The sequence below is a fragment of the Talpa europaea genome, assembly GCF_964194135.1.
Source record: "Talpa europaea genome assembly, chromosome: 9".
In the NCBI taxonomy this organism is placed as follows: Eukaryota; Metazoa; Chordata; class Mammalia; order Eulipotyphla; family Talpidae; genus Talpa; species Talpa europaea.
The window spans coordinates 67,547,978-67,560,639 of NC_140076.1; positions in this window are offsets into that span (position 1 = coordinate 67,547,978).

Genomic DNA, 12,662 nt, shown 5'->3' on the forward strand with positions numbered 1-12,662 from the left:
AACCCTGTTAGTCTAGAGACCATCTAAGGCCCTGAACTATGACCAGTCCATGGAGGCAGAGAGAAGGGGCCAGCAACAGAAGTCCTGAATTGATTGAGTTTGTATCTGAGTGAGAAAAGCTTGAAGTGGCTGAATTTGTCTAAATTTGACTATATTTTTCAATATCATGATAGAGGCTTGAGATAGAAAATAAACTCATTTATAGGGAACAATTTCTTTATCTTAAAAAAATCACACAGGAAGATAGGGGACTGGATTTCATATTTGAATAATCTCAAGTAAGTTGCTTAATATGATTGTAACTATTTTTAAATCAAGGGAATGATGATTATAGTGGGGTTTTGTGGGTAATTAAAGTGGTATAATTGGTTTGAAAATACATTCAAAAATGGAAATAGCTTCTAACATGTGAGGGGATCATACACAGCTGTTCCCCCTTATTCTTCCCAGATACTGCCCTGTGATTTAGCACCTTCCAGGCTCGATTTAACTAATTAAATAAATCACTTGAATTTATCTATACTGAGAACTGACCATGAGGTCATAATTGTTAGAGGTAAATGTGAGTCTTCCATGTAATTATCTGAACACTATAAAAACACTAATAGGAAAAGATTTATATACCCCCTATATTCATAAGCAGCATAATTTACAATAACCAAGGCCAATAATCAACCTAAATGTCTGTTGACAGATGACTGACAACAGAAATTGGAGAATAGATACTCAATGGACTACTACTCAGCTATTAAAAAAAAGATAAAATAGTACTTTTTGGGACAGTATGGATGGATTTTGAGGTGATTATGCTCAGTAAAATAAGTCAGAAAGTGAAAGGCAATTACTGGATAGATTCATTCATATGTGGAGTATAAATAACCCAATAAATCAAATTGGCTAAATACAACAAAAAACAATTCTTAGACTGGTGTGAAAACATAGCGTTTACTAGAGGGGAGGGTGAGGACATGGGAGATAATATGACAGGGGACTGGCCCTGGAGCTTTGGTGGAGGTTGAGTGACGCATGCAAACATGTTGAGGTATGATATTGATTCACAAATTATAGTTTTGTAAATAAGTGGTGAACAAATAAAATTTGATTTTAAATAGAAGAAGTGATTATGAGTTGCTGGGAAATGGGAAAGCCAGCCTCTTGGCTTCCAACCATCCCTATCTCACAGCAGGATTCCTGGTGAGCCATAGGCTTGGAATAAGCAGAATGGGTGTTAGTGCAACCATGTAACATCTCCAGGCAAAGTCTCTGTGACTTCCCTGAAAGCAACCCTTTTAATCCTGAAACTGGAAGACCAAGAGTTCTAAAAATTAAATCAAAAGCTTAGTTTGTATGGACTTCAGTGGTGGACCGTGGGTGCTTTGGAGATGGGATTGCTGTGGTAACAGCATTGGAAGGTGGGGGATCCTATACTTCCAAAATATAAACAACAATGCAAGCCAATGCTACCTCAATAAACAAACAAAAATAATTTTATTTCTTTGTGTCTTCTTCTATTTCTTTTAACAGTGTTTTATAGTTTTCTTTGTATATGTCCTTTACCTCTTTTGTTAGGTTTATTCCCAAGTATTTGATTTTTTTTTTGTTTCCATAATAAAAGGGATGATTTTTTTGATTTCTTCTTCTTCAGATTTATTGTTTGTGTATAGGAAGACTACTGATATTTGCGTGTTGATTTTGTATCCTGCCACTTTACTAAACTGATTGATTAGTTGAATTAGTTTTTCTGTGGAGTTTTTGGGGTTCTCTATGTATATTATCATATCATCTGCAAATACTGATAGTTTGACTTCTTCTTTTCCTATTTGGATTCCTTGTATGTCTTTCTCTTGTCTTATTGCTCTGGCTAGGACTTCCAGTATTATATTGAAAAGCAGTGGAGAGAGTGGACATCCTTGTCTTGTTCCAGATCTTAATGGAAATGCTTTCACTTTTTGCCATTGAGGATGATACTGGCTATGGGCTTGTCATATATGGCCTTTATGATGTTGAGATATGTTCCTTGTATCCTGAGAATTTCAAGGGCCTTTATCATAAATGGGTGTTGTACTTTGTCAGCATCTATTGATATTATCATATGGTTTTTATATTTCTTTTTGTTGATGTGTTGGATAACATTGATTGATTTTCAGATGTTGAACCATCCTTGTGTGAAGCTACATCAAATTAAAGAGCTTCTGCACAGCAAAAGAGACAATAACCAAAACAAAGAGAAACCCCACCGACTAGGAGAACATTTTTGCACACGACACTAATAATAAAGGATTGATCACAAAAATCTACAAAGAGCTGATGAGACTCAACAAAAACCAAGAAAATAATCTAGTCAAAAAATGGGCAGAAGAGCTAAAAAGAAACTTCTCCGAAGAAGAAATGCAAATGGCCAACAGGCATATGAAAAAATGTACAGCACTTGTAATCAGGGAAATGCAAATCAATACTACAATGAAATACCATCTTACACCAGTGAGAATGGCACATATTTAAAAAAACTAGCAACAACAAATGTTGGCGAGGTTGTGGAGAAAAAGGAACTCTCCTGCACTGTTGGTGGGAGTGCAAACTGGTCCAACCACTATGGAGAGCTATGTGGAGATTTCTTGACTTACTCAAGATAGAGCTTCCATATGATCCAGCAATTCCACTCCTAGGTATTTACCCAAATGACACAGAAACATTAATTTCAAAGGGCACCTGCATGCCTATGTTTATAGCAGCACTATTTACAATAGCTAAGCTATGGAAACAACCCAAATGTCCAAAAATAGATGACTGGATCAAGAAGATGTAGTAATATACACAATGGAATATTACTGGAATATTACTCAGCAATCAAAAAGGATAAACACGTGCAGTTTGCAGCAACATGGATGGAGCTAGAAGGGATCATGCTCAGTGAAATAAGTCAGAAAGGAAAAGAAAAATACCAGATGGTCTCACTCATAGTAGGAATTAAGAAAATCTAAATAAGGGACCAGGAAAAAGACTAATTAATTCAAAGTAAAAATCAAAATCAACAAGCAACTATAAACCAGAGACACACTACGGGGTGGGGGGAGGGAGGGGAGAGGAAAGACTAGGGTCAAAATAAGCAGGGGGTGCAATCATATGGGGAATATAACTAAAATGAAAATGCATACATTGTGCAAAAAATGAAAAATGATGTAAGAATTATATAAAGTAAAATATTAATTAAAAATAATTTTAGACATGTTTAGTTTGTGAGTGGCTCATTTACAATGAAAATTGAATTATTGATTTCACAAGATCACTTTGTTAAAGATGGGGAACATTCCAGTTAAGCTAGATACACTGAAACCCCTACATATCACAGAGCCTTACTTGCCAACAGAAGTAGCTCTTCCATTCCTGCCTGAGATTGTTGCCTTGTAGAACTTCTGATCCTTCTCAGGATCTACCCAGCCCCAAAATCTATTTAAGATCTGTAACTAGACCCAGGTTCCAGCAGAACCCCCCAAAATGAGGTACAAAGTATGGTCTTTGATGAGGTGTGATACAAACAAAGAATTGACATAGTTTTGACAAGTTATACGAATGAAAAATTGGCAAACATGTGTGGAATCTTGACCAAATTGAAGAAATATGAAGTGGATCAGGCTGAACTGACTAATATAAGATCATCAGGCATTCATCACAAAGTCAGTATTTAGCTGCAGGGATTAGGAACAGTTCTATCTAACTGCTTGCTTGTTTGGTAACCCAAACTAAATGAAGTTGAAAATGATGGAAATTTCTTGCTATAGTGAAGAGAAAGTTATCCAAAGGCAAGAATGAATTTATCAAATATCACTTGCTTATACTCCCTGGGAATTTTATAACCCCTCCTGTGGTTACTACCCAACTCTGAAATGGATAATATTCCAACTGGTAAAATCCCAACATGGCTTCCATGACCCATGGGGTGAGAGTTATCATGGTAGAAAGATGAAGTGGAAGTCAGTAGAACTGCCTAACAATGAAAATATCAAACTGTATCCCTAAAGAGATTATAGAAATCAATGTCACCATCAAGACCTTGAAAGATGCAGGAGTGGTAATGCCTACTATATTCCCACTTAACTCACATATATGACCTATATAAGGATATATCATAGAGTAAGACAGAGATTTATTGCAAAATTAATCAGGTGATGACTCCAATTGTGGCTATTCCAGATGTGATTTTCCTGCTTTTTTTTTTAAGATTTATTTATTTATGCATACAAGAGCTGGGGTGTAGGCCAGAGGTGTGGGGTTTAAGACGATTCACCAGAGATGGATTGGGGAGCAGAACAGGTGGGTCAACTGAAATACACAGCTGAGGTGAGCAGCAGGTGAGACAGGAAAGTTATACTGTGCCATGTGGGTGTGCTCCCTGGTTGGGGATCACACTCATGCTGCAGTGGCTGCTGATAGCTTCATAGTGCCGAGATTTAATCCCTACACCACCAGGGAAGTCCAGAGGCAATTTACTTTCAACCTACAATACCTGTAGTACACATCTAGTGTTCTACCTCAACTTTTTAATGCTGAGTTATGACAGAGTCTTCCAAGAACTTGATCACCTTTACCTTCTACAGGATATCATGCTGCCCCATACAATGATGTTATTTTGCTGATTGGGTCTGATGGCCAGGAAGTGGGCTGTTTCAAACAAAGTAGTTAGACATCTGCTTATGAAAGGGTGGGAAAAAGATCCCATAAAACTTCAAGGTCTTGTACTTCAGTGAAATTTCTAGGGGTCCAGTTGTCCAGGTCCTGCCAATATATCTCTTCCCAGGTAAAAGAAAAATTGCTGGTTTGGTCCTTCTTACCACCAAGAAAGAGACAGAATGTCTAGCGGGCCACTTTGGATTTTGGAAACAACTTATACTAATATGAGTGCATTTATTGAGTGAACTGAAAATAGAGCTCACACAGAAGAAGATTCTACAATGGCACAGGCCTCCATATAAGTGACATTGCCACATGAACTATAGACCCAGCATAGCCAAAGATCCTTATACTCTGAATGTGGGGATGCTGTTTGGGAAGTGTTTGAAATATCTCCTACACAGTGAATATTGTAGACCCAGGTGATTTTGGACAAAGAAATGTTATCTCCTATGAATAATTGCTCTCCTTTCCAGAAACAACTTTTGATCTGTTACCAGAACTTAGAAGAGAATGGATATTTGACCATGTTAATGTGTGACTTGAGCTGCCCATCATAAACTCAGTGTAGTCAGATTCACAAGTCATAAAATAAGGAGTACACATTAGCATTTCAACATCAAATGGAAGTGACATAAATATGATATATATATAATATATATGCAATAAAGATGAAGAAACCATGAAGACAAAAAGAAATTGCATGAGGTGGTAACTCAAATTCTTGTGGCCCCTATTCCTATCATATTGCCTTCACGTTTCCGGTCTGTGTCTCTGGTCCCATGGCAAGTTCCCTACGTTCAGCTGACTGAGAAAGAAAATATTTATGCTTGGCTCACATGATATGAAGATAGAAACAAAAAGTGGACAGGTGCAGTGGGACTGTTGGATGGACCTGAGGAACAGTGGTAAAGAGAAATCCTCTCAGTGTATCGAACTAGGAGTTATACACCTGACTGCTTATTTTGCATGGTAATAGATGTGGCAGGAAATAAATGTCTACATTGATTCATGGACTGTGACAAAACATTTGGTTGGTTGATTGGTAACATGGAAGGGACATTATCAGCAACTGGTGACAATTTTTAGTTTTATTCCCTCTGTTTATTGATATTTTCACCTTGTTCTTATATTGTTTCCTTTACTTTCTCCACATCTTTCAGATGTTTTTTGAGCATCAGGGATTTTTCGGGGATTTTTTTTTTCCTTTGAATGGGCCATTCTTTCATGCTTTTTTCCCCTATATGCTGTTATTTTTATTTGAAAACTATATGTCTGAATCTAATAATGTGGTCAGTCTGAAAATCAGTTTTCCCTCTTTCCCAGCATTTGCTTTTTTTTTTTTTTTTTTTTTTAAGCGGGGGAAGGGAGAAGACACTTGCAAGACACTGGCATGCAGGAAGAGCTACCTCTTGCCAGTGCTGAAATTGTAGGGATGTAGTGTTCTTTTTTTTTTTTTTTAAGATTTATTTATTTTTGTTTTGTTCTAGATCTTAATGGAAATGCTTTCAGCTTTTCGCCATTGAGAATGATAAACTTATGCAATTTGCAGCAACATGGATGGAGCTGGAAGGGATCATGCTCAGCAAAATAAGCCAGAAAGAAAAAGAAAAGTACCGGATGGTCTCACTCATAGAAAGAATCTAGAAAACCTAAATAAGGGACCAGGAAAAAGACTAATTGCAATAAAGTAAAAATCAAAATCAACAAGCAACTATAGACCAGAGACACACTGCAGTGGGGGTGAGGGGAGAAGAGGGATTAAGGTCAGAAAAATGGGGTGGGAATTGTATGGGGAATATAACCAAAATGAAAATGCATACATTATGCAAAAATGAAAAATGATGTAAGAATTTATAAGAATTATATAAAATAAAATGATTCATAAAAATATTTATTTATTTATGCATACGAGAACTGGGGTATAGGCCAGAAGGTGTGGGGGGGTGGTGAGAGGATTCACCAGAGACAGAGTGGGGAGAAGAACAGGCGACTGACTGAAATGCACTGCTAAGGGGAGCAGCGGGCGAGTCAGGAGAGGTCTTCTGCACCATGTGGGTCTCCTCCCTGGCTGGCCAGGGATCAAACTCATGCTGCAGTGTCTGCAGACAGCTTATTAAGTTGTGTCTCAACCCGCTGCACCACCAGGGAGGCCCAGGTTTGCTGTTTTTTTTACTTTTTTGGTTTTGATTGATATAAACATTTCCTATGTGAAGACTCAGTCTGAGGTATAAACTAAGATTTTTTTATTTCTTTTCTGAACTTGTCTCTTTTCCTGGCATACACACTAACTTTCTAATTTCCCCATATGTGTGATTAGTTTTGAAAGTCCTAGTCTTTGATGTTTGACTCCCAAAGAGTTTAGAAAGGGGAGAAGGGATGAAAAAAAAGAAAAGGTGCTGGTCTCTTAAATAGTCTAGATTCAGAAAGGGAGCAGCTTTCACTCACTGGGGATGTTCAACAACAATGGCTACTTACCTTTTGGTCTGCATCTCTGTGGCAGTGGCAGCAGTCAGTGATCAGAGCATAGATCCCAGTACTTAGAGGACAGGATCCTAATTGTTTACACTAACTCGCACAATACATCCACAACTACTGATCAGGTCAGGAATAATGGGGGTGGATAGGGAGCTACAAATGTGTCAAATTGGTTAAATTAACTGTAGCTACTATCCAAGTCTTCCCCTAAAGTTTGCAAATCTTCAATGGACTCTCCAGTCCCATAGTAGTTACAATAGACAATTTGACCAACGCAATTGTTGTCTAGGTTGTGAGACAGAATCCTGTTGCTTTCTACTCTCCATATTCCCACAATCCTTGTCCTGAAGTCTATTGATCTTTGTATGTTAATGTTATATCCTATTTCACTGGATTTACTTATTACTTGATCTAGTTTTGTCATTGATTATTTGTTTTCTTTTTGGGGGGTTTATTATCATATCATGGGCAGATAGAGATTGTTCAGCTTCTTTTTCCCACTCTTATGTTCCTGATTAACTTGTATATTTGCATGGGCTAATACCGTTAGTACAATGCTTTATAATAATAAAGATAAATTACCACTTATTGACAAGTAAATTACAATTTCTGTCCCCCAAATAGAGGTTTATGTTAAAGAAAGTTAGAATCTCAACAGAGATAGAATCTTACCAAAGAAATAAAACGAGGATTTCTCAGAAGGAAGGGATGAGTTTTCCTATGGAAAGAACTTTATCCTAAAATATTTCAGAAGGGAGGTGTGAGCCTATTCCCCTAAATCATACATAGTGTGTACACAAATGTCACCCCAATTAAAAAAAGAAAAAAACTAAATATATCATAAGGAAAATGCAAGTCTTTGTAAGGAAAATACAGATCTAACTACTAGTAAGCACAGGCTTATCAGTATTTCATACTCTGGTGAAGAGTAAAGTTACAAGGTATAGGCAGAAGCAGTCTTACACAAGAAGATAGGCTGTAGAGCCTAATCCCATTAAAAATGCAAAGATGTGCAGTTGCAGAAGCATATGTGAAAAGAAAATTCTATGGAATGTTTTGTTGCTGACTCCTTCCTGATACCTTGAGTGTTGGGAAGGAGCTGGACTCTTTGGTTTTACTTACATCTATTAAAACACTGAAAAAAAAATTCTAAAGGGAAGAGGATGAAATGTTCAATGGAACCACTTTAATGATTGTCAATTATAGACTTTAAAAGTGAAAAAAAATCACTAAAAATCCAGTTAATTCTTTTTAAAATTTTTTTAAAGTTTTTTTTTTTTTAAGATTTATTTATACAAGAATCGGGGTACAGGCTAGATGCGCGGGAGGATGAGAGGATTCACCAGAGACTGAGCAGGGAACAGAACAAGCAGACTGATGAAATACACTGCTGAGGGGAGCAGTGGGCATGACAGGAAAACTCTGCCATGCCATGTGGGACCCTCACCAGCCTGCAGGTATCCAACTGGAGCTGCAGAGGCTGCGGACAGCTTCACAGCATGGTGCTCAACCACCTGTGCCACCAAGGGAGGCCCAAAAAATCCAGTTAATTCTTGTCAAGTTAGTTATTCCACATTATAGTCACTAAGTCTTTTGGTAAATTGCCAGCATTTTTTTTTACTTGTATACAAAATATTTACAAGTATTTACAAAATATTTACATGTAGACATGAAGTCATTTATTCAACAAATATTTGAGTTTGTAGTAAGGAAAGCATCCATAGATAAATAATTACCATAAGTGACATGGATTCTAGAATAGAAATGCACACAATAGAAGGAGTTCCTAATTTCAATTCTGCCAGGCAGCCAAATGAGCATTAATATAAAATATTTTCTTTTTTTTAAAGATTTATGTATTTATTTATACAAGCACTGGGTATAGTCAGAAGCACGGGAGAGAATTCATCAGAGTCAGAGCGGGGAACAGAACAGGCAGACTGACAAAACACATTGCTGAGTGGAGCAGCAGGTGCGGCAGGAGATGTCTGTCGCGCCATGTGGAATCCTCACCAGGCGCCAGGGATCGAACTGGCACTGCAGAGGCTGCGGGCAGCTTTGCAGCCCAGCGCTCAACCACTGAACCACCAGGGGAGGCCCAATATAAAATGTTCTTTTATAAACCAAACAAGTATAGAAAGGACTCTTAGCAGAAAGAACACCAGGCAGGAAGGAGCAGATTATTGAAATGGATGCCAATTTTATGAAACTACAGGTGAGTAGTTCTTAGGGACTGTGAGGATTAAACTTGGCTTCTATAATATTTCAGCCTTACGTGATTCTTGCTAACTTCATCTGATGGCATAAGGCACCGCTAGCTCATCGTGTCCGTTCCACTCAACGTCACTCTTGTATTAAATTAAAATAACTAGTCTCTGCAGAGAAAAGGTCTTAAGAAACTTTCTTTGACTTCTTATGTTTCCTTCAAAACTTCAGCTCTCTGGATACTTTCCCTTCTGTTGTGTGCTTATTATTTTGAGGCAATTTCCTTTTCCTCTTGTTTCCCAGGCCAAGACATTTGGGCAGTCTTGGCTTGATAAAACTGAAGTTAATTAAACCCTCTGATGCCCTCTGATCATCTATTACCTGAGAAATAGTAGAGAAACCTGCTTTTCCAGACAGAATAATCTTTCTCTAGAGACTCAAGGTGACATTTGCTAGAAAGGATGTCAAGAAAATCTCCTCTTTAGTATTTTCTAGTAAAGTGTGATTGATATATGTCTTTGTGTATATAGGCGAACTGGTTTGCAAACTTAATTTTTTTAAAGATTTGTTTATTTATGCATACAAGAGTTGGGGTACAGGCCAGAGGTTTGGGGGTGAGAGGATTCACCAGAGACAGAGTGGGGAGCAGAGCAGGCAGATCTACTGAAATACACTGCTGAGGGGAGCAGTGAGAGAGACAGGAGAATTCTGCTGCACCATGTGGGTTGCTCCCTGGCCAGGGATCAAACTTGTGCTGCAGTGGCTGCCCATAGTTTGATAGTGCTGTGTCTTTAATCCCTGTACCACCAGGGAGGCCCCCAAAACTTAATTTTTTTAAAGACTACAAAATTTTCCAAATTGCGTTTTTTGTATTTTTAAAGATTTTATTTATTTATACAAGAATTGGGGTACAAGCCAGATGCACGGGAGGGTGAGAAGATTCACCAGAGACAGAGTGGGGAACAAAACAGGCAGACTGACGAAATACACTGCTGAAGGGAGCAGCAGGTGAGTCAGGAGAGGTCTGTCCCGCCATGTGGGTTGCTCTGTGGACAGCAGGGATCGAACCGGCACTGCAGAGGCTGTGGACAGCCTCACAGCACTGCGCTCAACTGCCTGCACCGCCAGGGAGGTCCCCCAAATTACATTTTTGTTTGTGTAGTAGACTGTAATTAAAACGAAGTAGCTAAGTAGAATCTACATTTATTTCTTACCCCGGGCATTGTTATGTGTCTTAGTTTTTCAGCCATTGGATCCTCAAAATCATCAATTCACACAGGGAACTCTGATGTTTCACCTCTGAATGCCTGAACAATATCAATATAACACTCCCCATTCAGCTGCCAGGGCTTGACATCTCAAAAGCATCTTTTTATTTCTCCCTCTTCTCTGCTCCCCAAAATCTGTTATCAACTTCTGGTGGTTCTGCCAGGGAAACAACTTTCTTTCTTCCTTTTCTGTCTACCTTTAATAAGCATTTACAGAATGCCTTCCATGGGGAAAGATCTTTCCCGTTTCTGCTTTCTAATCCACCCCACTGCAGGGGTTAAAAGCTCAAATGTACAGCCTGGGGAAATGATGCAAAGAGAGAAACAGGCCATGGGTGGTAAAGGCTACCAGCCTGAGTCCCCTCAGGTTGCCAGATCCTCCACTTTTTCAACAGAATGTGTCACTCACGTCACTGTTATAGAATCACCATACTATCATTATTGCTCTTTTTTCTTAATCTTTTGAAACCATCTCTTTCACCAATTTCTCCCACACTTTACGCCCTATCTCTGGCAACCACCATTCGACTTTATGTACCTAAGAGTTTGCTTGTCTTTTAGGTTTCACATGAGTGTGAGGTAATACAGTATTTGTCTTTCTATATCTGACTTAGTTCACCTAGCGCAAGGTACTGAAGGTCCATCAATGCTCTTGCAAATGACAGAGTGCCCCCTTTTTATGGTGGAATAACATTTTATTGGATCTGTGTGTAGTATATAGCTCTCATTTCTTTATTGATAATTATTTCTTTATGTGCCTTACTTTGTGTTCCTAATCTTCCAGATAGGTAGTTTGTCTTGTTCCTTTAAGTATCCTGAAGAGTGGACATGGTACTTGATACATAGTATAATATACTGAACAATCAGTGAGACAATCTTTCTAATATACTGGCCCTGTAGGTTCTTACCTGCTCATTATCCAGGATTTTGTCCCCTGTACCACCTTGTTTACTCCCATAGTCAGGCCCTGTTATCATTACCAATAGCTACAACTTTCCCCCAAAAGTTCACTTCCTGCCATCCCCCTCTCTGTTTGCTACTTCCTATCTTGCTGGATTAGTATCTCAAGTACAAAATTTGGACCCCTCCAGGACCTTCCGTCCAATGACCCTCCTATTGTTTCCTGTCAGTCACCTTTTACATATCCTTCACTTCTCTCCCTACTCTGTTTTATTTCATGGTCCAACATTGCAATCACTGTCTTATAACCTCAATGTAATTGACAAGGACTCAAAACCGGTTGCCTCCAGCTTTCCACAATTTTAGGTATGTATCTAAGCAGCAAATGTTGGAAATAAAACCCCTAACCATGCTGACCCTCATGTATCACAGTGATGACCAAAACACCAGCGACCATGGGGGATATCAATGATACTTGAAGCTTTCCAAGTTCTATTCACTCTCCTGCTCACCCAGATGCTCATTTCAGTATTTTCTTAGGTATTGAACATTGTTTCCCCATCAAAGAATTGTATTCTTATTTTGTTGAAAAAATCAAAGCAGTGTGAAGAAAACCTATACTGTAATCCACTATCACATCTACTTAACTGTCTGAATCTGTGCCTATGTCATCCATCCATCCATCCACCCACCTACCTACCTCCCTACCTACCTATCCATCCATACATCCGTCCTTCCTTCTGTCCATCCATCTATCCATCATTTGTCTCCTGGTACAAGAGATGAATTATCCTATTTCTTATTTCCAGCATTCCTTTCATCTATGGGCTAGTTTTCTTCTTGTCTCTCCTACTCAAGAACAGTTTCCTGGTATTTACCTACTGTTCACTCTCAAGTGAATCAGTTTCTTCTCTCTTGACTATGGTCATGGCTTACAGGTGACTTGGTGGTGGGAAGTTTATGGGAATTACACCTGAGAGGAGAAATAAACATTGCACAAAAAGGAACAACGATGTAAAAAAAAAAGTATATATATGTATATTATATATATATATATATATTTAAGAAAAGTGTCTCTCTCTGGATCAACCCCATCAACATATAAACATGCTGCCATTTCTCCCACAATAAAAATAAATTCTC